The 27,832-nt window shown below is 40.0% G+C and overlaps 1 long non-coding RNA gene across 1 annotated transcript in view; it reads right to left on the reverse strand.

Moving 5' to 3' along the window:
• Positions 1-24,080, reverse strand: part of LOC115837363 — a 40,432-nt gene extending 16,352 nt beyond the window's left edge. Inside the window, exon 1 of the long non-coding RNA XR_004032414.1 lies at positions 23,993-24,080. This is a non-coding gene — a long non-coding RNA (uncharacterized LOC115837363). The remainder of the gene's footprint in view (positions 1-23,992) is intronic.
• Positions 24,081-27,832: the final 3,752 nt, after the last annotated feature.

Below are 27,832 nucleotides of genomic sequence, written 5' to 3' on the forward strand. Positions count from 1 at the left end.
TGGCAGCACAGGTGAAGAACATTTGTGTTATAAGAAAGTTCTACTGGATGGTGCTGATCTAAAAAATAGTACAACAAATTCTAACAGTATTCAAAGTGCCTACAATTTGACTATATTTTTATTAAAAATGCAAATGAAAGTAAATGTAAAAAATTTTAAAAAATACTTTCTGTATACATATTCAAAATTATTTCTTCTCTCATGCCTGTAATCCCAGCACTTTGGGAGGCCAAGGCGGGCAGATCACGATGTCAGGAGATCGAGACCATCCTGGCTAACAGGGTGAAGCCCCGTCTCTACTAAAAATACAAAAAAATTAGCCAGGCCTGGCGGCGGATGCCTGTAGTCCCAGCTACTCGGGAGGCTGAGGCAGGAGAATGGTGTGAACCCAGGAGGCGGAGGTTGCAATGAGTTGAGATAGCAGAACTGCCCTCCAGCTGGGTGACAGAGCAAGACTCCGTCTCAAAAAAAAAAAAAACAAAAAACTTTAAATATTAAAAATTATTAGTTAAAATTCAAAAGAAAACTATAATTAAATGATAATATATCTCAAAATTTTAAATCAAAATTATTTAGGTAAAGCTAATTTTTTAAATTTAATTTTTTGGAATTTTACTTCTGTCTTATTTAATCATTTCTTTAAGCACATTAAACTACTAATAATGCCAGCTTGTAATAGCCAATTAGTTGAAAATATTATGAATCTGTATCATATTTGTCATACAGATTATGTCTCAACCTACATATACACAAATTTAAGAATAATATGAATTATTTCACTTTGCAAAGCATCCCTCAACTGCCATAAGTAACATGGCAAATTCATGCTAACTGCTACCTTCAGAGTCATGAATTACAACATAAAGAGAAGCAAGCAAATGGACACTCAGCACTACTTTGTTATCAAGAATCTATTACATTTATGCTGAGAGGAAGGATTTAACAAGTGAATTGTTTTATTTCTCTTACCTAAGTGCTTTAACCATTCAAATATTTTTTTGTACTTCAAAGCATTATCCATCTCCAAAGTCCATGATAGCACAACTCCCAAACATTCACAGCGTCTAGACACATTTGCCTTTTGTTTCAATGACACCGGGAAAATATCTGTAGATCTGGGGGCCTCAATGGTTTTTGTCACAAAAATGGATGTTTGAGATTATGGGTCTGGCTATGCCAGCTATGAGTACTGGATCCTGAATGACAGATGTGCCCACGCCCTCTTTTTCAGGTTTATTTGCTTTTTTGTCTGTGGTACATGGTGGCATTTACCTTCAGAAATAAAGTATTTGGCCCAAGGCAAGGGAGCCTCTTGCCCACATCTTAGTGCCACATTATCAAAAGACATATGATGTGTTACGCTGGTAACAGGGCTAAAAAACACCAATTGGAAGGCCTATCACATACACAGTTTACAAAGCACTTCCGTGTGCTATGAATCAGGTGTTGTGTAACATGGCAAATTTATGCTAACTGGTGATTTGCATGGTGTTGCACTTGATTTACCTCCCAAGAAAACCCAATCAGGAAGACAAGATTACCCTTCAATCTCATTTTACAAAGGCAAACTGAAGCTTTGGAGGAGTTCAGTCACTGGCTCAATATACCATTGCTGATAAGAGGCAGAGGCAAGGTTCAAACCAGGGGTGTCTGAAGCCAGTCAAAACCGGGACTCTAAAGCCAAAGCTGTTTGTGTAACCACTCTATCATTCCACTTCACGTGGATGGCTGAGCTGTGAGTGGGAGAGTCTCTGGGTCCCCGGAGTCAGTCATCTGAGTGTGAGCTCTTCCTGGGAAGAGGCTGATGCTGAAAGCTACCTTATTTAATGGCCGAGAAAGGTAGAGGAGAGGAGACATGAGAGTGTGTCCCCAGCAGGAAGATGGCTGGAGGAAGTGTTGCTGCCACCACTGCCTTATAGATTTACTCTCATCTCCTATGCCCTAGAATCTCCAGTGGTGCCCTGATGCCATCAGGGCAGGCCATATTCCAGGCATCTTGTTAAAGACACTCTTGATTTTGCCCCTACCAACATATTCAGCCATATCTCCTCATTCCCACCTACCCCAGCATAGCCCCAATTTTAGTATCAATGAACTCTACATTCTCAGAAGGCAATATGCTCTTTCATCCTTCCTGCCTTTGAATATGCTCTTCCTCTGCCTAGAATGACCTCTTTGCTCCTCTTGTCTGGAGAAACCTCACTCATCCTTAAAGTTATAATTCAAATGTCACCTCCTTTGTCACTTGTTCCTAGAGTCCTCCAGGGAGTTGGTCACTTCCTTCTCTAAGATCTCTAGAACTTTGTTCGGACCTCAGTTTGAGACCTGTCATCCCAGCAAAACTATGATGCTTGCCCATATGGCCACTTTCTCACTAGACAGTAAGCTCCTCCCAGACAGACAGGGGCTATTTCATATTGCTCTCTGCATCCTCTCAGCCCCATCCTATGCTCCAAGCACAATCCCTAAAACATAGCAGGCTCTTAATAACTGTGGAATGTTGAGCAAATAAACAAATAAGAGCCAAGGGAAGATGACCTTGAGGCTTGGTTTCCTGGGTGGAGACTCCGCCTTTCGTACCCACAGACTCCTTTGAGCAATATCCCATCCATGGCATTGAGCCACCATCTGGGGCCATTGCACCAGTAGAAGCTCAGGGTGGGGCTGGAGTGAAAACAAACAGGCAAGACAACAACAAGGGTGTGTTGAAACCTTTAAACGTTCTATTCCTTGGTGTTCAAACTTGCCATGCATACTAGGTCAAGTGGGTTCTTATTCCAGTGCTCAGAGAGAATTGATCGTAGGTACTGAGTTTTCACATTGGGTCAAGGAGCAAGGGAGAAACAAAGGAGATGTGAAATTGGCTTCCTTGTTCTGCTTTTCTCTTTGTGTGTGTTTGTCTTTCCAAACAGAAGAAACCCTGACCTTCCCTTGCTTTAATTACCTAATTATTTTGACACCTTGGGCTGTTGCATCACCCCCACACAATGTTTTGTCAAGGACACCACACTGGGTGTATCTAGGCTTAGGGAGAAGCAATTGACAAGAAACAAGTTCTGACAGCCAGGGAAATGTTGGGCAGAGGAACAGATCTAGGGGAAGGAGGAGGGGGTGGGGGAAGGAAGAAAGAGGAAATGTTTGGTATGCTGGGAAGTGAGTATCTTGGGAAAGGTGGCAGCAAGGTTGGCAAAATTGGGTGTCTCTGCTTGGAAAGTTTCCCAGATTGGGCTTCAGGGAAGATTGTGTCCAAGCCAGAAAACCAGTGTGCTATAGGTACCTGAAAAGGACGAAATACAGGAACTCAGGCTGTCACTCCAGGGACTACATCTAACTGAGAAAGTTTCTTCACCCTGGACCTCGGTTTCCTCTCCTTAGAAACAAGGCAAGGCTTAGTATTTTTCTCCCAGGCACAAAAATGTTTTTACTCAAATAGTTTGGAGATATACATGGAAGAAATAATCAAAACAGTCATAAAGTCCTTCACAAACCATATTCTTCAAACAGTTAATACCGAGGACTCTGAAAACTAACATGGGCAAGCTGAATATTTGTCAAAATTGTGAAACACGGCCCCAGCAAAGCACAGAAAGCTCTTCAATTCTAACCTCCAAGCATTGAGTATGGAGGAACCAAAAAAGCAGATGATACAGAGAAGCTGAAAGTCTGAAGGTCTGGAAACCTAAGGATAAAAAAGTGTGGTTCAGTGGTATGGTCCTGGGCTGAGACTCAGGAGACCCGGGTTTTAGACCAACTCAGCATTTACAACTTTACATCTGCCAGTCTAGATCTCTCATCTGCACAGTAAAAGAATGAATCTCTGTGGGGTTCACGCTCTTCAGGGTAGAAGTGAGAGGTTGTGCAGCAAGGTACCGAAGGCCACAGTTAAGTATGATGAATCTTCCTAGAACATCAATTTTACCTGGTGGCAAACACTTTAAGGCATTATTTTTCATTCAAAAATGAATTCACTTCCTCAACCAATAAGTATTGAGCAATGCTGTATGCCATATGCTCTTTTAATATGAAAGTAAACATGGATATTTTATTATGGGTAATATTAATAATTTATATGAACTAAGGCAGACAAGGGTCTCTCAAATTATTTTTCATATGCAGTGATACTTCTTGTTGTGCCCATTTACTCTCACTTCCAATCAAATCATACTTTGTCCTCTTTTGCCCCTGGATACACTCCAATGGATAGGTGTGCAAGTGGTTTCAAGATCCCTTCCAGCAGACAGAGCTTATACTGTCAGGGCCACATGAAATTAAGCAAATCTCTGTTGTTGACAACAAGCTGAATTTTTATATCTACTAGACAAAAGTAAGAAAAGGGACCTAACTTTTAATACACATCACAAACTGCATACAGGTAATAAATGTATCAGCCTTTTTAAAGCAATTGTATGTGATCTATACAATCATCAACCTGTAAGTAAGTATCTTTGCCCCCATTTGAAAACTCAGAAGACCAAGCAGAGGTACAAAGAGGTTTTGTGATTTGTCCAAAGTCTCATTGCCAATAAATGAGAGAGACAAGATGTCATGCTGCCTTGATCTGGCTCCAAAGCCAATCCCCTTCTCACTCTGATGCCACCCTCAGAAGATGGTGGTGATGGTGTCACTTTTTCCCTTGATATCTCTCTCTGTCTCACAGCACAACATCATAGTATAAACTCAAATGCTAAGGACACAATATTAGAGAGCAAATGCACCTGCCCCAATTGATCCATAGAGCCACAGAATATCAGGGTTGAACAGGATTGTAGAGCTTGCCCACTATCTTTGTTTGCAGAGATGAACCTGGGACCTAGGCTATCAAAAGAACATTTGTAAAAAGAGGTTCTGATGTTGGCAAGACCTTTTATCAAGGCCCAGCACTGCCAAGTATCTCTGGGACTCCAGAGTCCTTTAACCTCCCCAAGACTCATTTTCCTTCTCTAGAAAATGGGAACAAAATGGGGAAATACTGCTGCATGCAGAGGGTTATTGTGAAGCCTATATAAAACCATGTACAGGAAGGATTTTCTAAACTCTAAAGTGCCACAGAAACATGTCTATGACTCACATAAGGTCTCCTAGCACAGACCCAGTACTCAGATATTGGCATCCTGACTTCTAGTTAAATATTCTTTCCATCAACGCACAGCGCTAGAGATCCTTTGTTTTGCTTCAGGGAGCTGCAGCCACTGCACTGTCATGCAGGACAGACTCTCAACCACTTCACAAAGGAGTAGATGAGTGTGCACTTTTTCCTTTAAGGCAAGGGTGTCTAATGGTATGCACTTTCATAAACAAAGAAAACGGAGCAAGCAGCTCATGGTCTATTACCTCTCCAAGATGCTCCCTGGAGGAGGAAAGCACACCACAATACAAACAGCACTGAGTGCCTGTAGTGAGCTGGGCACTGTACTGAGGCCAGTAAAGTCCAAGGTCCCTGCCCTCCAGGAGCAAGCCCAGGCACAGGGAGTTTCCCAAGAGAAGTGAATCATTCAGTGATGGTCCCTTTGGTATGGCATGCACCAGGGCCAAGTTTTAATTATTAAAATTTCAAACCTGTAAACAGTGGGAACGTCTAGTTCCCCCACCCCCACTGCACCCCATCCCACCCCCACATTTCTCCCCAGGCCTTCCCTTCTGAATCTACAAGGAGAGTGCCATGTGCAGAACACTCTGCACAGACAGGCCAGACATCCCACAAGGCCCCTGGCTTCTCTGGGCTCTCAGTCTCCTAAGTTCCCTCAGTATAAACCTGCCATTACCTCTCCTGTCCCCAGAGGAGGAGTGTGAAAACCACTCACCCGCTCTCGGTATAACTGGAGAAACTGAAGCCCAGAAAAGAGACCAATCTGATTCAAAGTCTGCCTGTGAATCAACATTGTAAGACACCACAACCCAGGAATCTCACCTCCTGCCTTCCCTGCTCAGCCACCAGGCACCTACATCTGGATATTTAGTGGGTTCCTTGGCAGGAGAAGTCCCGTTTTCATAGGTCGTCATAGCCACTGGCGCCTCCTAACATCAGACATGGCGTATAATAGGCACTGCGCACAATGTTTACCAGTGACTGGGAAACCCACTTAATTCTCGCTGAGCTTCCTATGTTCTCATCTGTAAAATGCCAGGATTAAATTAGATGATCTCTGAGACACTTTCCATTTCTAACTGGTATTTTTAGGCAAGCTGAGTGCCTTAACTTGGCAAGTGGGAACAGTGGAAATCGGTTTAGGAAAGTAGGTTGAGATTCCTAAGACTGATTGAGGACCTAGCAGTGGGGATGCAGGGGTTCAAAACTAGTGGGAGGCATGAGAGAGGCGCCCAGCCAGCCCTCATGGAGCCCACAGCCTGGGGCAAAAAAAACCTCCTGGTCAGAATGGAGACTCACAGGCTGTGCTGCTCAGTGGAACTTCAATAGGCCTGAGGGTTTTATGGGACTTGGGTGCCTATGTAGACCCTGTCCTTTTTTTTGCTAGGGAACCCTGGGAAAGTTGCTTCCTTTCTCTGGACCTCATAGTATTTTGGTTTTAAGTCATAATATCCATTTTTCTACAATGTCCTGTAAGGAATATCTTCTTTTCTCTTCCTCGACAGGGGTGGAACAGAAAGACCAACTCTCTCATTGCCTGGGATTCTTTTTTCACACGGCTTATAGTGCTCATTTCTACGTGAGGACCCTTTGGGCAGGCCTTCCTCCTCACTTGGCATATGCAGACATTCGTAGATCAGGATCTATAACATCCTCAGATGTCTACAGATGTCTGCATTTGCATCTTCTAAATCTATGCCTTTACAGGTGTTAGACCTACCTCGATCATTTCTAAATTGCAGATTATAAAGTAACCTGTTGCTTATTAAATCGTGTTTGATTTTGATGGCTTTTTCCTACTCCATTTTCTTCAAGGGAGTCTAACTCAGTGGTTAATTCCATAAACTAACTCCACATGACTGAGCAGGTGTGAGGCTTGACTTGACTCAAGTCTCAGCTCTGAACACTCAGAAATGGCATTACTTTTGTCGAGTTACTTACCCTCTCTGAGTGTCAGTTTCCCAGTCCCTAAAAATTAATAATACTTGCCTCTTGGGTTGTTGAAATAATTAAATTAAATTAAATAGTGCAAATGAGGTCAAATGAGGTTGTTTATCCCGTAAGTGTTAAATGGTTAAGAAGACTTACTTTCCTCATAGTTTATATAAAGTCCAAATCCATCTCTTTGCAGCAGGGACCATCTTGTCACTCTTAGTTATATCCTCTGGGATCATGCAGAATAGGCTTATGCTCCTTTTCCACATGGCAACCTTTCAAATGTTTCCATTTAACCATGATCCCTTTACATGGCAAAGGGCTTTGCCAGAGAAACTAAGGTGGGAAAAAGTATATCCAGTACCTCGCCACAATCTGGAAGGAGAACCAAGAAATTCTGACTGCTGCTGCCCTGGAGTGACCACTCCAACATCTGCCTCCAGGAACAGAGGGGTGAGCCAGGGCTTCTGGAAAACTTGACTCTGGCAACACATGATGTTGAAGTGTTGAAACATGCCACTTTGATGTGGCATTAGCTCATGATACTCCTTTATTTCCTCAATTTAGAAGAAAAGCACAGCTGCTAGAATTTTTAATATAATAAGTACAGTGGTGCACTGAAGGTTTTCAGGAATTTTTCCACAGAAGCATTGCACCCAATTGTGCAACTTTTACAAAACATATTTGTGCAAATTTATTTTTCTCTATTATGCAAAGAGCTTCCCTTCTTTTAAACTGTTTTCTAACCTTTCAACCGCTATTGAATCCATAAACGACCAAAGTACCCTGTCTACTTGAAACAATTCTGAAATGAGGTAGGGGTTAAATAAATCAGCAAATACATAAACTAAATTGCTCTATTTGTGAAATGAGGATTCTAAGAAATCTATTTGCTACCTTTCTGCCCGCTTGGCATGTGAGTATTATTTGATCCCTTGTTTTGAACCTACTGAAATGACATCATCAGATAAGTGCAAAACATTTTTCTCATCAACTGGTCCATAACATGTTTCATAGGTAAATATCCGGTCTTTGGATGCTTTTCAAGCTTGGGTAGTTAGTGGGTGCCAGTGGCTTATCAGAAAAACTATGGAAGGGATTCTTTCACTGGGAAAAAGAGTGGATTAGAAGCCCCTAAGATACCTTCAAACCTATTATTCTAATTGATGTCTAATCTATTGTTGAGTCAACTTCTGTTGTAGGTGGAAAAAAGAGTGCTAGTGAAGACTTTTGCTCTTTGAAAGATAATGCAAAACACAACTTATCTGATCACACATACGGTCAAAATTTCAGAGTTGCATTATGTTATTTTCTGTGTAACACTAAAAATTCTCTATCTTATGGTAGACAGCCTGGTGAAAGTAGGACCAATCAAGGGCCGTAATAATTTTTTTCTTTATCAGTCTCAATGCCCAATTCATTTATTATATATTACGCTGATTAGGTCTGGAAACTGTTTTTATTAATCATCTTTACCTACCTGCAGAACTTCCCATGTAGTGTTTGCCCAGTGGGTCCTAAGAGTGCCCAGATATTCATCCTTTCAGCCTCCTGAACCATCAATCAGCAGGAACAGAACAGCCAGGGTTCTGGACCATTTGCCTCCGGTAGCAAGTAGCCTTATGTGTCTATTCCAGGGCAACAAATAATACCTCAGATTTCTTTGTCTGCCAAGTTATAGAAGGGATTGGAAGGTAGTAAACTTCATTGCAAATTATAGGTCTTTCAAAATGCGCAATATTATTTAAACATTATGGAGTCAGTTGAAACTGGCCCTTTTTTGTTTTCTTCAAGTTTTTTTTTTTTTAAGTCGCATTGTGTGGAAACCTTCCCTTTCATGTGAACTGTCCCTTTCATGTGACCATGAATTGGTCATCGCTGCCTCACTCCATTTCCCAATCTGGAAAGGAGTGGCTACAATTTAGAAGACAGCTAAAATGTCAAGAGCTCCCTCACATAAGATGGGCAAAAGATTCTCACCAGCTCACTTCCCTCTGCTACCCTAAGATAGGCCCTACCTCACATCCTATTCATTCAGCTCAGATACAATTTCCTCCAATAAGCCTTCTCTGACTCTTCACATTCTGTCACTCAAGCTAGAAATAATCTCCCCATTTTCTGAATCCCATAGCTCTTATTCTGTCCTTTTCTTACAACACTGAGCAATTTTTGAAGGCTGGTCAGTCATATGATAATAACTTTACTGGAATGGAAAGTTTTGGGGGGTAATGTCCCTGTCTTTTTTCAATATTCCTTAAAATACTGCTGACAGGACTTGAATTACACATGAGAGTCACTTAATGAGATAAATGAAAGACAAATTAGCTTGACACTTCTCTTTGCTTTGTGGCCGCAAAGCACTTATAGCTGATTAATTTGGAAATGTGAACTCCTTAGGAAATATTTTTTGGGACATTTTCTTGGATGTTTTCAAAAAATTCTGAAAACATATGGCAGAATACTTTTTAATTTTAATAATATGATTTAAAGAAACCAAAAGCACATGGAAAGCATTAAACTTCGCTGTTAAACAGTAAAGTACAAATGAAAACAAATTTGAAACACGTAACATATTAAAGTAGAAAAATCTTTGAGCAAACAGTGAATGCTTGGAAGACTTTTTTTTTTTTTTTTGAAAATAGAAGGCCGGGCGCGGTGGCTCACGCTTGTAATCCCAGCACTTTGGGAGGCCGAGGCGGGCGGATCATGAGGTCAGGAGATCGAGACCACGGTGAAACCCCATCTCTACTAAAAATACAAAAAAATTAGCCGGGCGTGGTGGTGGGCGCCTGTAGTCCCAGCTACTCGGAGAGGCTGAGGCAGGAGAATGGCATGAACCCGGGAGGCGGAGCTTGAAGTGAGCCGAGATCGTGCCACTGCACTCCAGCCTGGGTGACAGAGTGAGACTCCGTCTCAAAAAAAAAAAAAAAAAAAAAAATACAAAAAAAAATTAGCCGGGCGTGGTGGCGGGCGCCTGTAGTCCCAGCTACTCGGAGAGGCTGAGGCAGGAGAATGGCGTGAACCCGGGAGGCAGAGCTTGCAGTGAGCGGAGATCGCGCCACTGCACTCCAGCCTGGGCGACAGAGCAAGACTCTGTCTCAAAAAAAAAAAAAAAGAAAATAGAATACAAGAGTCATAAAGATGCCTAGGCATAATTTCCCAGCCATGTCATTGTTAGGAATTTTGGAATTTATGCAAAGGTAATATCTCAATAACAGCGAAAAGCAAAATGTACAAAGATGTTCATGACACTACAGTAGCAAAAAAACAAGCAAATAAACAACAAGTTGAAGACAACTCCAAGGTCTCAAGTAAGGGAATGGCATTATTAATTATAAAACAGCATCAAAAATTATATTAGCTAGTCATGAAAATGCAAACTTTAAAAGGAAAATGCTTATTATGTAATGTTAAATGAAAAAAATTCAGGCCATAAAATGAAATATACATTATGCATGCATGATGAAAAGACAAGAAATAGATAAGAATGTGCAAAAATACAAATAGTTGGATATGGTGTGGGATTCTGGCTTGTTTTCTGTTTTAAAGACATTACATCATCTTTTCAATGACAAACTACATTTTAAGTAATTGAAAACAAAGCCTCATTAGCCTTGTCCTTGTATAAATTCCCAGAGAACACATTATTCTTATTCATTTCCACCTCTGCTACTTGTCTTTGATTTGGACCAGCTCCATTCTATTTTCCCACTTCTCAGTCATCTAACAAGACTAGAAAAAGACCCCCATCAAACAAAGAAGCAAAATGCACCAAGTTTAGCAGAAGCTGTGAATCCAAATCAGCGAACATTGGCTGACTGGATCTAATACCTTGACCCCAACATTGAAAAGGCAGACCCAGATTCTTCAATGACCACAAGTGGCCTTGGTTTAAGAAGCCTGCCAACAAAGCACAATGTTCCCGTCCTCAGAAATAGACCCCGGCGGAGCTTCCAGGGGCCCATAAAAGTCTGCACTCTTGGAAGAATGTGACAACTCTGGCAACAAATACAGATTCGTCATTCTCTATATTAAGGGAATGTTCAGTTGCATCAGGCTTTTTTAACAGGGCCAACACTTAGTACAATTTTGAGGTTGGCAAAGTGAATTTTCACCTACCCCAAGGCTTCTTTCCCTGCCTCCAGATGATCAATAAAATCACCTCATGTTATAGTTTCAAAGTCCTTTCACATCCAGTTTCTCATCTGCATCTTGCATCAGCCCAATGAGGTGGGTGTTATTATTCACTTGACTTTTCAGAAGAGAATATTGAGGCTTAGGGAAGGGAAGCGACTTGTCTAAGGCCACCCAGCAAGTCTGGGACTGAATGAGACACAAGGCTCATCCTGACTTCTGGTCAGTTCTCCTTCCATTTACCCTAGGCACTCACCCCGCTTCCAGTTCATAAGGAGAGCTGACCCAGTGCACCTGCTCACATCGGCACTCAGCGTGCTGCCATCCCAGGGATACCTATGTTTTAAAAGAAGGCAGATGGGGAAAGACAGCATGTAGCCTGTAAGAAGGAAAAGTCAAGTGGAATTCCAAAGAAGATGCTGAAATAGCTGACCTAGTAGCTCTGGGGAACTATAGAGAAAAACATTGAGAGGCAGAGAGAGCTATGAGGAACCCCTGGGGAGACAGAGGCTCTTTTTAACTGTCAAGTATGTGTGTCTGGAAAGGTCTTAGCCTAAAGCAAAAGGTATCCAGGCTGCTGTAGAAGGATGAAATAAAAGCTGTTGCTTCTCAGACTTCATCTCTCCTCCCTCTCACTCTCATTGTTTTGGGACAGACAGAGCAAGAGCTTAGAACTCTTGAACAAGTGCTCCTGGGATATAAAACTAGGATAGTGTGGAAGCCCTGTGCCTGAGTGGGAGTGAGAAAAAAAATAGACATTGATGGATGGGCCACAGGTGGTCACTGCCCAACTCTCTCCCTCTAAACCGCCAGGGTTGGTGGATTACCATTGCCTTTCCCGGATACTAGTTCTTTCTAAAGTAAAGAATACATCTGAGGAGCTGTGTGGTGGGTGAGGAGTGATATACTCTGGTTTTCTGATGCCTGAAACCCGCCACTCTAGGTGCATGCTTCGCTCTATCCCCATCTTGAACTCATCAAGGCAGGTTGGTGCAGATGGAAGTTTGCCCTTCAACCCTTCAGTCATTGGCATTGCTGGACAGAATAATCTATACCCTAAAGAAATGGAAGCTGGATCTAAAGAGAAGCACTAATTTTTTTTTTAAAAGAAAGAAAAAGGAAAACCAACAACTTGATTATAGGTTCCATAGAAACCAGAGGTATTAGAATGGACAGATTAAAAATTTATGTATGCATATTTTTTAAATAAGGTATAATATTAGCAATATGAAATGAAAACAAGAAAGCATAAAAAGAATCAAGTATAGGCCGGGCGTGGTGGCTCACGCCTGTAATCCCAGCACTTTGGGAGGCTGAGGCTGGTGGATCACCTGAGGTAGCAGTTCGAGACCAGCCTGACCCACATGGTGAAACCCTGTGTCTACTAAAAATACAAAAATTAGCTGGGCATGTTGGTGTGCACCTGTAATCCCAGCTACTTGGGAGGCTGAGGGAAGGGAATTGCTTGAACCTGGGAGGCAGAGGTTGCAGTGAGCCGAGATTGCGCCACTGCACTCCAGCCTGGGTCTCAGAGTGAGACTCCATTTCAAAAAAAAAAAAAAAAGAATCAAGTATAAATTTAGGTGTGACAAATATAATAGTTAAGATAATGACGATAACTGGTAGAAAAGATTCAATTGAGAAATGACTCAGTGAATGAGGAGACCACTGAGTCAAAATTTATCTCAAAACAATAAGAGCTATTTATGACACACCCACAGCCAATATTATACTGAATGGCAAAAGCTGGAAGAATTCCCTTTGAAAACCGGCACAAGACAAGGATGCCCTCTCTCACCACTCCTATTCAGCATAGTATTGGAAGTTCTGGACAGGGCAATCAGGCAAGAGAAAGAAATAAAGGGTATTCAAATAGGAAGAGAGGAAGTCAAATGCTCTCTGTTTCCAGATGACATGAATGTCTATTTGAAAACCCCATCGTCTCAGCCCAAAATTTCCTGAAGCTGATAAGCAACTTCAGCAAAGTCTCAGGATACAAAATCAATGTGCAAAAATCACAAGCATTCCTATACACCAATAATAGACAAACAGTGAGCCAAATCATGAGTGAACTCCCATTCACAATTGCTACAAAGAGAATAAAATACCTAAGAATATAGCTTACAAGGGTTGTGAAGGACTCTTCAAGGAGAGCTACAAACTACTGTTCAAGGAAATAAGAGAGGACACAAGCAAATGGAAAAGCATTCCATGGTCATAGATAGGAAGAATCAGTATCATGAAAATGGCCATATTGCCCAAAGTAATTTATAGATTCAATGCTATCCCCATCAAGCTACCATTGACTTTCTTCTCAGAATTAGAAAAAAAAAAAACTACTTAAATTTCATATGAAACCAAAAAAGAGCCTGTATAGCCAAGAGAATCCTAAGCCAAAAGAACAAAACAGAGGCATCATGCTACCTGACTTCAAACAATACTACAAATCTACGGTAATGAAAACAGCATGGTACTAGTACCAAAACAGATATATAGGCCAATGGAACAGAACAGAGGCCTCAGAAATAACACCACACATCTACAACCATCTGATCTTTGAAAAACCTGACAAAAACAAGCAATGGGGAAAGATTCCCTATTTAATAAATGGTGTTGGGAAAACTGGCTAGCCATATGCAGAAAACTGAAACTGGACCCCTTCCTTACACGTTCTACAAAAATTAACTCAAGATGGATTAAAGACTTAAACATAAGGCCTAAAACCATAAAAACCCTAGAAGAAAACCTAGGCAATACCATTCATGACATAGGCATGAGCAAAGACTTTGACTAAAATACCAAAAGCAAAGGCAACAAAAGCCAAAATAGACAAATGGGATCTAAGTAAACTAAAGAGCTTCTGCGCAGCAAAAGAAACCATCATCAGAGTGAACAGGCAACCTACAGAATGGGAGAAAATTTTTGCAATCCATCCATCTGACAAAGGGCTAATATCCAGGATCTACAACTTAAACAAATTTACGAGAAAAAAACAACTCCATCAAAAAATGGACAAAGGATATGAACAGACACTTCTCAAAAGAAGACATTTATGTAGCCAACAAACATAAGAGAAAAAAAGCTCATCATCACTGGTCATTACAGAAATGCAAGTCAAAACCACAATGAGTTACCATCTCACGTCAGTTAGAATGGCAATCATTAAAAAGTCAGGAAGCAACAGATGCTGGAGAGGATGTGGAGAAATAGAAATGCTTTTACACTGTTGGCGGGAGTGTAAATTAGTTCAACCATTGTAGAAGACAGTGTGGTGATTCCTCAAGGATCTGGAACCAGAAATACCATTTGACCCAGCAATCCCATTACTGGGTATATACCCAAAGGATTATAAATCATTCTACTATAAAGACACATGCACACATATGTTTACTGCAACCCTATTCACAATAACAAAGACTTGGAACCCACCCAAATGCCCATCAATGATAGACTGGATAAAGAAAATGTGGCACATATACACCATGGAATACTATGCAGTCATAAAAAAGGATGAGTTCATGACCTTTACACGGACATGGATGAAGATGGAAACCATCATTCTCAGCAAACTAACACAGGAACAGAAAACCAAACACTGCATGATCTCACTCATAAATGGGAGTCAAACAATGAGAACACATGGACACAGGAGGGGAACATCACACACTGGGGCCTGTCAGGGAGTGAGGGGCTAGGGGAGGGAAAGCATTAGGAGAAATACCTAATGTAGATGCCAGGTTGATGGGTACAGTAAACCACCATGGTACATGTGTAGATACCTACGTAACAAACCTGCACATTCTGCACATGTATCCCAGAACTTAAAGTATAATTTAAAGGAAGAAAAAGAAAAAAAAAAAAAGAAAAACCAACAAACTGAATTACAGATTCCATAGAAACCAGAGGTGTTAGAATGGACAGATTAAAAATTTACATATACATATTTTAAAATAAGGTATAATATTAGCAATATGAAATGAAAACAAGAAACCATAAAAATTATCAAGTATAAATTTAGGTGTGACAAATATAATAGTTAAGATAATGGTGATAACTAGTAGAAAAGATTTAGCTGAGGAGTAAGTTAGTGAACTAAGAGATCAGCTTGAGGAATTTTCCTTAGCAGAAAATTATTTTAAAAATAGAAAATGTAAAAGTCAAGATATAAAAGGCAAAAGCAGTCCTAGAAAGAAAAAAAAATAGTTATAAATGGAGAGAAGGAAATATTTGAAGGAATAATGGAGATAATTCCTCCAGAATTCACAAAACATAAAAGACCTCAAGTTGAAAGGACCCACAGAGAGCAAGAACGAGAAGAGATAAGGAGAAACATACTCCCAGGTATAAATTTTGCTGAAATTTAAGAATATCAGACAAAAGGGAAAATTGTAAATGCTTGCAAAGAGAGAGAGAAAATCACCTTCAAAGAAAAAAGAATAATGATATCAGATTTTTCAGCAGCAAGCAAGAATGCAAGAAGATAATAGAGAAGTGTTATCAAGTTGAAAGTACAGAATTTCATATCCAGCTAAACCTTCATTCAAATGTGAAGGCATGATACAAAAAAAAAAAACACCCAAGATGTACAGTCTCATTTCATGCCCAAAGACGCATGTGTAAAGCATTTTTCAATGACATATATAAAGTAGAAACAAATTGAAGGAACAATACAAGAGATATGTGAAATAAAGGTGATCAAATATCTTTGTGAAGTTTGGGATTGTCTTAAAAAATAGCTGAGACCAAAGAAAAGAGAAAGAGAAAGCATATCTACAAAAACAAAGAACTAAAAGTCTAGATGAACTCAACATGACAGAGCTGGGGGGAGGCTGAGGATCATTAGAGTTTATTAAAGTCCTTATATAAGAGAAAACGAAGACAACTTTTAAAAATAAACAAAGAAATAAAAATCACTGAAAAGTGTGACAGATTGAAATAATAAATGAACAGAGTAAAAGTCCTAAATATGAATAACTACTATTACTGTAAATAAGCTAACTCACCAAATAAAAAATAAAATTCAGATATTACCATTTACTACACATATTCTAAAGCAAAATACATGCAAAGGATGAATGTAAAATGATAGGAAATTATTAATCAGGAAAATAGAATAAATTAAACTGGTATCAATAGAATATTATCAGATAATATGAAGATCACAAACTTTATACCAAAATCAGCAAAGAGCTATAAAAAAAGTTAATGCAGCTATGCCACTTATTAATATAGAGGTAAAAAAAATTTTTGTTGTTGTTGTTGAGACGGAGTCTTGCTCTGTCACCCAGGCTGGAGTGCAGTGGCTCAATCTTGGCTCACTGCAAGCTCCGCCTCCCAGGTTCACACCATTCTCCTGCCTCAGCCTCTCCGAGTAGCTGGGACTGCAGGCGCCCGCCACCACGCCCGGCTAATTTTTTTATATTTTTTTTTTAGTAGAGACGGGGTTTCACCATGGTCTTGATCTCCTGACCTCGTGATCCGCCCGCCTCGGCCTCCCAAAGTGCTGGGATTACAAGCATGAGCCACCGTGCCCAGCCTATAGATATAAAAATTTTAAAGAAGGTTTCAGCAAATCAAATCCAATCATGCATGTTAAAGATCATATATCTCATTGAGCTTACTCAGTGGTAGATGAAGATAATATTAGAAAATTCATAAAAATAATTCACCATTAAACTAAATATTGTCAGTAAAATAAGAAAAGAAAAGAAAAGAAAAGGGAATTAGAGGCTTAAAGATTGGAGAGGAGGAAATAAAATTGCCATTATTTACAGATGATAGAAATTTTTTCTTAGAAAACTCAAAATAATCCACCAGTAAAGTATTAAAAGTAACAGTAGTTAAGCAAGGTGACTGGATATAAGATTAATTTATATAAGTCAATTGTATTTGCACTTGTATCCTTCCTATATTAGCAATGAACAACCAGAACACATCATTTTGAAAGAAGACATCTTTTGCAGAAGTATACAAAAATATCCAACTAAATCTTCAATCAAATGGAAGGCATGATAAAAAAAATACTCAGATATATAGTCTTACTCCTCAAATGTTGTCTTCCCTTCTACATTGTGCTGCTTCTTGGGGTGAAACCGAATGTCTGAGCTGTTTGCCAAGGCCCATCCACTCCAACTTCTGTACCTGAAGCACCTCATGCTGCTGACATCTCAGCTTAGCTCTTTGGTCTCTTAGTTGCTGTTTTTCTGTATCTCTGATGGGTTCATCTGTGCATATGTATATTAGGAGTCAGCCAGTGACTCAAAGGAAAGTTTCCAGCCAATTTTTGGGTCTCTTGCTGTGCTTCTCTTCTCTTCAGGACTTCGCCCTTGAAGTCTCAGCTACCTTGGCAACCCCAAATGTCGGCCTCTGGTCCTCAGCCCAGTAAGAACACTTCCTTCTTCTTGGGCCCCAATCCCTTCCACCATGGTTTCAAATGTGTAAGCAAGGAAAAAGCTGCATGGAGATCACCGTGTGTGCCTCCCTTATTCAATGATAGTAACGCCTTCACTCTTGCCTGATTTGGTTTTTCCTCATGCTTTCAAAGACTTCGACCAATTTTAATAATTGTTTTTGGTGAGAGGGTTAGTCATAGCTGGAACTGGAAGTGCTGTAAAACCACTAAGAAAAAACAGCTTAATTATTATCTCGTAAAATTGAGCATTTATGGACTCCATGACCTTGGAATTTTATTTCTATGACTATGTTTAAAAGAAATATTTGTGTACATATACTAGAAAATATAAATAAGAATGTTCATGGCAGTACTATGTGTGTTAATGAACCTAACAAAAATCCCATCAACAGGAGAAGTGACACATAGGTTATGGTATATTCACACAGAGGAGTATAACAGCAGTAAAAATTAAATGAACTACAACAACAAGCAACACTATGGATGAGTCTTCATAATATAATTTTAGTTAAAAAGTGAAAATATCAAAATTAATTGTGCATGATGCCCTTTTCAGAAATGTTAAGAACAACATTAATAAAATATACTTTTAAAAGAATACACATAGATGGGATGAAACTATGCAAAAATTAAAGTAAGGGAATAATGAGTAAAAGATTCATGATTGTGGGTACTTTGGTGGGAGTGATGGGGGTGGAGTAGGAGAAAACCACATGGGAAGATGTGGTCAAGTTATTAAATTGGAAACTTCAAGTACTGAGGCCTAGAAGGGGAGATTTATCTGGGCATTAGAGCTGAGTCATGCCATTTTAGTGGTCATTTGCCCTATTAACTCTAGAGGCCTACCTAGTTCCTTATTAGTACCAAACCCGTTGTAAAGATCATGGGCAAAGACCCTACATTTCACTACTCAGACACCTTGACCTTAACCGGGGCCAGGCATTTACTTCTCTACACCAGTATGATCCCAACCAGTCTCCTTCCCTCAAGCCTCACTCTCCTGTACAAATTCTCCTCCATTCTGTCTCCAAAGTATTACTGCTAAAATGCATAGCAGACCAGATTACTTCTCCTACATCATTAACTCTAGGATCAAGTCTTTAGCTGGGTGTTGCAGTACCTCTGTGATCTATCCCCAGCAAATATGACTAGCTCTGCATTGCTCACCAGTCCCTGAATGCATTCTACACTTTCACATTGCCGTGCCTTTGCTTATGCTGTTTAGTGTGTCTCAAATGCCCTTATCTTTATCTATTGACATTTTACTCATTTTCAAGTAAGTCTCAGTTCACCTACTACCCATTTCCATGAAGACCTGAGAAGAGACAATGGGGAAGAGGGAGGTGGCTGTCCAAATGCTCACTAATAAATGTAGCTTCAACATAAACAAAGTTTAGACACGTGGAAGCCAAGCCAGTGACAAAGGCTGAAAATCACATCTGAATTGCAAACTCAGGCCTGGTTCCAGTGACTGCCTGCCCGCTCCACGTGTCAGTGAGACCAATCTAGATGGACCTGAAACTGATCTCTTTTTCAGCCTTGTAGAGGTGGTTTATAGGCAGCAAGAAGTGTAAAGAGAGATTGGGCTTGGGAGTTAGACCAACGGTGGTCAAATACTAAATCCACTTTTTGAAATGTGTCACACCTATGGGAATTTAAATATTAACACTCTGAAAAACCAGGTAACAATTTAAATAGTGCACAGGATTCTGCCAATCATGTCATTCAGTTAGCAGATGTACCCCAGGGAGCATGGGATGATGCACAAGAACCTGTTGCTTATGTGGAACCACAAGCACTACACCAACAAATGAAAGGGTTTCCAAGGCAATTTTGAGTATAAACAATGCTTGCCTTACTCATTGACTTTGAAATCCTAATACCTGAGTGAAATGCTACTCGACTATATCAGTTACATAACTTCAAGAAAGTCTCTCAACCTCTCTCAGCCTCGATTTCTCCACTCTTTTTTATTTTTTTTTTGAGATGGGAGTCTCACTCTGTTGCCCAGGCTGCAGTGCAGTGGCGCGATCTCAGCTCACTGCAACCTTCGCCTCCTGGGCTCAAGCAATTCTCCTGCCTCAGCTTCCTGAGTAGCTGGGACTACAGGCGCCCACCTAATTTTTTGTATTTTTAATAGAGACAGGGTTTCACTGTGTTAGCCGGGATGGTCTCGATCTCCTGGCCTCGTGATGTGCCCACCTCGGCCTTCCATTTAAAGTGTGACAGATTGTATTTTCCAAAGATGGCCACAACATCTCCTCTACTCCATCAGCTCTCTTCCCATCAAAGCGTGAGTTCTATGTCCTTTGCCTAGAATATGGGTGAGCCTGTGATTTGTGTATAACCAATATAGTACAGCAAAAGGAATGAGATGTGACCTCAGAGATAGGTTGCAAAAGGTGACTCAACTTCCACCTTTTTTGGGGGGTGAGGGACATTTGCTTTTGGAGGGCTGAGACTGTGTAAACAATATGATCGTCCTGAGGCCACCATACTATTAAGAAGCCCAGGCAACAGAGAGAAACCACATGTAGGTGCTTCAGTCCAAGCAGACAGACAGCACAAACTGCCAGACATGACGAAAGATGCTTCCAGACAATTCCAGTCCCTAGCTGTTGAGCCTCCAACCTTTGCGTCTTCCAGCTAAAGCCCTAGACATCATGAAGGTGTCCTTTTTGTGATCTTTTTGAATATCTGACCCACAGAATCCATGCTCATAATGAAATTGTTGTTTTATGCCACTAAGTCTCAGTATAGCTTTTATTTATTTGTTTATTTATTTATTTATTTATTCATTTATTGAGACAGAATCTCACTCTGTCACCCAGGCTGGAATGCAGTGGTGTGATCTCAGCTCACTGCAAACACTGCTTCCCGGGTTCAAGCAACTCTCCTGCCTCAGCCTCCCAAGTAGTTGGGATTACAGGTGCCTGCCACCACACTCAACTAATTTTTTTGTATTTTTAGTAGAGACGGGGTTTTGCCATGTTGGCCCAGCTGGTCTTCAACTCCTGACCTCAGGTGATCCACCCGCCTCGGCCTCTCAAAGTGCTGGGATTACAGATGTGAGCCACCAAGCCTGGCCTCAGCATAGTTTTTAAAGTGGCAGTAGGAACTGAATCAAGGGTCTTCTGAGGACTGAAGAAAATAATGTACTTTGTGTACCTGGCACAATGCTTGTGCTCAAAAAACGGTGACTGGTACCAGTATTGTGTCCGATGCCTGGCCTGGCAGCCTTGGGTCAGCCTTGGGTCAGCTGCTTTATTTTTCCAGGCCTAAAGTTTCTCTGTAGGAGTAGCTGCCTGAGTAACTCAAAGGTTTGTTGTGAGGCTCAAATAAGATGATAAATGTGGAAGTGCTTTGGAAACCGTAATGCTCTGTACATATCAAAGAAGTTATTATACTTCTATTATGATCAATCCACTATGGGTTCAGATAGGAGAACACTCTAGTAATCCTTTAGCGGCAGTTAGTGTCTGAAATCCTGAGACCAAAGGACTTTGACCTGAGGTTCCACATTTGTTCTCTTTTAGAGATAATTAATTTCAATCATTCATCAAATAAGCCTATATTAAGCACTCACTGCAAGCAGAAAACTGTTAAATGCTGTGTGTTTTCTGAAAAAAAAAAAAAAAAAAAAAATTAGGGTACTTAGCCCAGTCCTCCAAAAATATCCCATTATAGTTAAGACGACAAGAAATGGATGTAATCCTGGTAGGGCGGAGGCTTTCTGCAGGAGTGTGTTTCAGGAGCTGCTTAAAAGGAGAAAGGGAGGAGAAAGATAACTAATGTGGTTTGAAAAACTTCAGTGGGCCAAGCATCATGCCAAACTCTCTACATCTAATTGTCTCCTTCAGTCCTCACAGTGTCATTGTGAAATGGCTTATGTGTTAACTGCCTTTGCAAATGATAAAACAGATGGTTGGAAAAATTGTATTACAGCAGTATTAAGTTAGCACTGAAATTCCGGTCTGGAGACACTCTACCATCCTGCTACCCCTGAATATATTTTTGTGCCCCAAATAATTATTTCTCCACCTAGACTACCAAAAAAAAAATCTGTTCAAATATTTGCCTGTTAGATAATAATATTCCTGTTCAATGAGTTTTCTTCTGAAAAAATAATTAATAATAATATCATATTTGCACAGAACTTTAGTGTTTTAAAAGTATAGTGTGTCCACATCTTTTCCTTCCTTCGTTCTCCAACAGCCCTATGGGCAAAGCACCACGTTATACCCGAGGTGTCACAGATAATAAGTGGGCAAAGCATTGTGCTTTAGTTTGCTGCTACATTGTAAAAGGAATAGTGCTTCCTTAATGGTACGTATTTTGTCTCTTATTGAGAATCACATGACTTTAAATATTGCTGAAAATTTTATAAAGGCTTGTCATCATGTTTAGGATGTCTTACTCATCATCGCGGCCTCCTCTTATCATTCCCTGTATCTCATGACAAAATACACATTTACATTGTGAACAACGATGGATACAAATCCATTTTCAAAATATCTTCCGGACAGGTTATTTTGTCCTTTGTTGACTTCCTGTCAGCTCAGGTTAGATGATAATTGCTTTTTCCTTGTCACGTGGCTGGCAGAGAGTTTTTACCAGGAGTAGAAAGGGTTAACTCTGCCATTTCCTTGTTGTCTGGTTGTGTTTGCCACATAAGTATTATCTTCAATCTACTTCTTGCAGAGGTTTTTTTTTGTTTTTTTTTCTTTTTTTTGAGACAGAGTGTCCCTCTGTCTCCCAGGCTGGAGTGCAGTGGCGGGATCTCAGCTCACTGCAAGCTCCGCCTCCCGGGTTCACACCATTCTCCTGTCTCAGCCTCCCGACTAGCTAGGACTACAGGCATTCGCCACCACGACCGGCTAATTTTTTTTTTTTTTTTTTTGGATTTTTAGTAGAGACAGGGTTTCACCATGTTAGCCAGGATGGTCTCGATCTCCTGACCTCGTGATACGCCTGCCTCAGCCTCCGAAAGTGCTGGGATTACAGGCATGAGCCACTGCGCCGGACCTGCTTGCAGGGATTTGTTAAGGCAGAAATCATTTTAACTCACTGAAGTCCATTTTGAAAGGTTAGGTTAATGGAAACTGGATAACATAATCCACAGATCTACTTGATGGGGCTCTTGTAAACTGATGAATGTGACAATACACTGAGAGTTCAAGAAAAAATAAATGTAGATTGCCACATGGTTCAACTCCCATTCTCAGGTGGGAAGTATTTCTCAGGTATGTCATAAAGCATGCAATTGTCAAATGCACATACAAACAACAATATAGGCAGTAGTGCCCTGCACTTATTAAACATTCATTCAGTTGTCTTTCTTTTTTAAATTTAAAATATGAACAGTTCTTGGTGGTTATGTAATTCTACACATGTGAAAAAGTTGCATAGAACCACACACACACAAATAAGTGCATATAAATATGGGAAATACAAACAAACTCTGGCTTGTACTGATGTCCATTTCCTTGTTTTAACAAGACTACAGTTATGCAAGATGCTACCACAGAGGAAAAGTAGGTGAAGGGTACAGTGAGACCTCTCTTCATTTTCTTTTTGCAGGTTCTTGTGAATCTATAATCATTTCAAAAATTACATAAATAGAAGTTCTAACATCCTGGCAGCCCAGTAGATTTGCTGCACCTCCAGGAGACTGCACCCTGATGGAGACATGGCCCTGGTTCACCGTGAGACCTGGGGGGAGGCATTTCCACTCTTCAGGCTGATTTCCCTCAACAGTAAAATGCACAGTTTGGCCCAAAGCTCCACTCAGCTCTAAAATTCTAGGATTGTATATGCACAGTTTGGGGTAGGGAGGTGTAAATCTCACTCAGATTATGAGCCAGCTCTAGGTGGTGAAGGGAAATGTGCTCAGCTGTTTGATATAAAGTCTGCTTTCCTGGAAAATGAACTTGGAGTCATTTACTTCTTCCCATAGGCTCCTTCAAAGAGTTTTCTGACTAAGGAAACACAGAAAGTTTGAAAATATTTTCATCAAATACTTTGAAAACAGCATCACCAAAACTGAATAAAAGGAAAGGGTAACATTACTTGCTGAAGATGATGACCTCTCTACTGAACCTTCAGAGTTGATTTAGAGCATGTGGAAGCTATTCTCTGCTTCCCTGACCTGTTGAGGCTGCCCAAAATGCTAGGTGCAGAGGAAAACACCCTTTTGGCAGCCAAGATGGAAGAGATATAAGTGGATTTGTAGTAAGAGTCTGAGCCTGCAGGAATTTGTGTCACCCTGACACTGAAGAGGGAAAGTTGATTGTTCTCCAATGCACAGCAATTAAAAGCTCATCTCCGGAGAAAGTCAGGAGGCAGGGGTTACATATATATATTTTTTCACATCTGCAGACAATTTTTTAACCCTGGTAACTGCTTGATTGAGATAATGTATTTACCTTGGATATGGAAACCAGGAAGAACAGTTCTTGCGTGACTTTCAAGGTAGCCTATACCTTCAAGTGTTTTCAGCTATGTATCTTCTTTTGATCTTCTCTGTTTTCTTGGATTTATCCTACAAAAATAACCACATGTTAATGAAAAGATAAATATATAAGTTTGCTTACTGCAACAGTGTTTGAACTTTAAAAGTCTGGAAACAATTGAAATGTCCAACAATAGAGGACTAGCGAAATTATGCCAGTGGTTTTTAAACTTGACTAATGAATCAATAAAATAAGAAGAAATGACAAAAGATTGACATCTTTAATTTCGTGTAATAAACATTTAAAAATGCTAGTAAATAAAAATACTATTGTCCCATCAAATAAAGGATATTTTGACATCAAAAGTAAAGGGAATCCCATCACAATAAAAGGCCTCACCAGAGAAAAGATAATTGGCAAACCATGCCAACATATGAGAGTAGAGCAAAAGGGTCTTTAATGCAAAAAATGGTGAAATCTGAATAGACAGTATAGATTAACATTAATATTGTATCAATGTTGACTTCATGACTTTGCTAATTATACTGTGGTTATGTTAAAAGAATATCCTTGTTTTTAGGAAATACACCCTGAAGTATTTAGGAGTAAAAGGATATTATGTCTACAGCATACTCACAGACAGTTCAGAGAAAAAAAAACCCTTCTATATACTTGTAGAAAAAGAACGATAAAGCAAGTGTGGTAAAAATGTTAACAGTAGGGGAATATGGGAGAGGAGTATATGGAATTCATTGTACTATTTTTGCAACTCTTCTGCAAGTTTAAAATTATTTCATTATACAAAGCTAAAAATGTATATATTATATTTTTATTTAAAATGCAGAAACATACACTAATAAATGTGGTGGAATGTTATAATGATGGCATTTTTCTTGGTATGAATTTGTTGTGCAACACCACATTGTGTGCCCCATCCAACTAGTTCTGGCTCTTTTTTAAATTCACAAACTCAATTCCAAAGAAATATGTTAAAGAAATGGAAGTAACATGTGAGACTATATCACTTGATATGTAGATGCTTGGCACTAAAGGTGAAGCAAGGAAGACACCTGCCTGCTCTGCCTTTTCACCCAAGAACCTGGAGTAGGGGATGGCTGTGGCAAGCCTGCTGTCTGCCTCACGGTAGCAGGAGGCTTGAGGCTCAGAGTCCAGTCATGCAGAGGGCCAAATCCCCATCTCCCAACACAGAGCAGGAATTTACCCCAGACAGGGACCACCTGCTATTTGATAGCTCATGAAATAGAGCACACACATACAATGGAACACTATTGTATTTACTTCTGGCATGGGGTCTTGGAAGTTACTTATGACAATACCTCTTTGCCCTCTCCTATGCTGCATGGCATATCCAGATTAATCTTTCTAAAACATTTTCTGGCCCTTACTTACAAAACCTTTTTTTAAAAAAAAAAAAAAAAAAGACTCCTAAGCCTAACATCGAATGTCTTGCAGAATCTGGACCCACTTCTTTTCCCAAATTATTTGTCTCCTCCTATTCCCTGATTGAAGCTCCATTCCAAACATGGTATGTTAACATACCTGAACAGAGCATGCATGTTTCACCTCCAGAAGACTGCTTGTGCTATGTTCTGTGCCTGGCATGCTCTTCTTGCTGTTTTTTTCCAAATAGCAAATTCTTACCAGTTTTCGTCTTCAGGGCAGTATATGTAGGACACAGATTAGAACCCAAAAGAGACTAGATTCATATTGAAAAACCCATGGTTTGTGGATTTCTCTGCATTTTCGTGGATAATTTACGGACTCCAAAGAATGAAGAGCGATTGATGGAATTTTAAGCAGTCTGATTGGAATATAGATATATTTAGGGGTAGAAACCATCATTCCATAGCATCATGCCTGGTCAATTTTATTAACATCAAGGCCACCCCACCCTTCTCTAATCCTACTTGTTGTCAACAATATCATTAGAATGGAATAAAAAAATCAACTCTTTCTACAAGATAATCCAAATTGCCCAATACAGAATTTTGAGACAGGTAAATTTAGTTCTCAGTTCTCCTCAACTCTTTCCCTTTCATTTCCTTCTTGGTTCATCTGTAATGAAATAACATGTCGAGAGATGTACATTCTGGACACCAGTGCAAATAAAGACATTATTTTGTAGGTGGTGAAGCGCCTCTTGGAAAAGGAAAGCAACTGCTCAAAGCCTCATGGTAATAGTGTTTGGTCTGTAAAAGCTCCTGAAGGATTATGTTTATTTTGCTCAATAAATATTGAATGAATAAATAGAGGTGAGCTGGATCTAGAATAAGTTTCTTTTCCCCTCACCCTTGGTCCTATTCTCTTGCCAAGAGACTGCACTCTCTTTGGCCTTGTATTAGTGTGTATGCATCTGTGTCCTCTATTTTACTCTAACTTCTGGGAGAAGGAATCATGTTTTACTCATTATTGTCTTTCTCCTAATACCTGGTGAATATCTGGCTTTTAGAAGATTTTCAGTAAAGGTATATTCGATAAATATGAAAACGAATACCCATCATGTAAAATTAAAAGAAATTGGTCAGCTTTTTTTTCTTGGTATGGTTGGTTCATTTACATAAACTTTGCTCAACTGCATAATTTTATGAATGTTATATCTACACAATGATACTACAGTAGGCTCAAATGTTATTTCTTGCGATGTCTTTCATGACCACCCCAGATGGCATTAAAAGTTCTCTTTCTCCATTGCGTCATTGTACCTGTAATTATTTGTTGATACAGCTATGTTGGCCCATGGAGGAAACATGAGCTTTTTGAATTTGGAAACTGTCATATTCAACTTTGTATCCCCAGTATCTAATGTTGAACTTAATATACAGTGGTACACTAGGGCTGTTTTGTTTTGTTTTGAGACAGAATCTTGCTCTGTCACCCAGGCTGGAGTGCAGTGGCACGATCTTGGCTCACGGCAACCTCCGTCTCCTGGGTTCAAGCAATTCTCACGCCTCAGCCTCCCCAGTAACTGGGATTACAAGTGTGCACCACTGCACCCAGCTAATTTTTGTATTTTTGGTAGAGACAGAATTTTGCCTTGTTGGCCAGGCTAATCTCAAACTCCTGATCTCGGGTGATCTGCCCACCTAGGCCTCCCAAAGTGCTGGGATTACAGGTGTGAGCCACCACACCCAGCCATGCTAGGATTTTTTGAATGAATGTGAATTGTTTTGAAATAAAATATAATAGTTTAAGAATATCTCAGAATGTATATGAAGGGGTTTTTCTAAAGAAGAGGATCCTCGAAATCAGATAGTAATTTGATTTTGTTGTTGTGGAAGTGACTGGCCATTTGCTAATTGTCCAAATTGCTTGGTTGTGTTGTCAGTATGAAGTTAGTTTTTTAATTTGGATGTTAAGGACGTTTGCCTGCTCCTCACCTTTATTTCAGAAGCCCTCCTTTTCATTGGCCGTTCTTTAAACTAGGAGTTAAGCTACAGATTCCTATTATAAGCTTTTATGATCTTTAACAGAAACGCTTCATGCAACTAAATATCTAATCTACCAACCTTCTCAAAATCACACATTATGCCTTTGGGGTAAAAGAAAGTTAAGAAATCATCAGGAAAAATCAGTCAATGAGATCAGTTGAGATGACTCACAACAATCTCTCCCAATTCAAACTCCTCCCACCATATAGCTGCTGCCATTTTTAGCAGTGGATAATGTCGCCTTAATTCTGCAGATAATGTAAATCTTAACTTAGACAAAGTAAAGAAACAGAATTTAGCCGGGAAGTGAGAAGAATCAAAGATGTCATGACTGCTATCTTTAAATACCTAGAAGGTCTAATAA

Source organism: Nomascus leucogenys, chromosome 11, assembly GCF_006542625.1.
Source record: "Nomascus leucogenys isolate Asia chromosome 11, Asia_NLE_v1, whole genome shotgun sequence".
NCBI lineage: Eukaryota > Metazoa > Chordata > Mammalia > Primates > Hylobatidae > Nomascus > Nomascus leucogenys.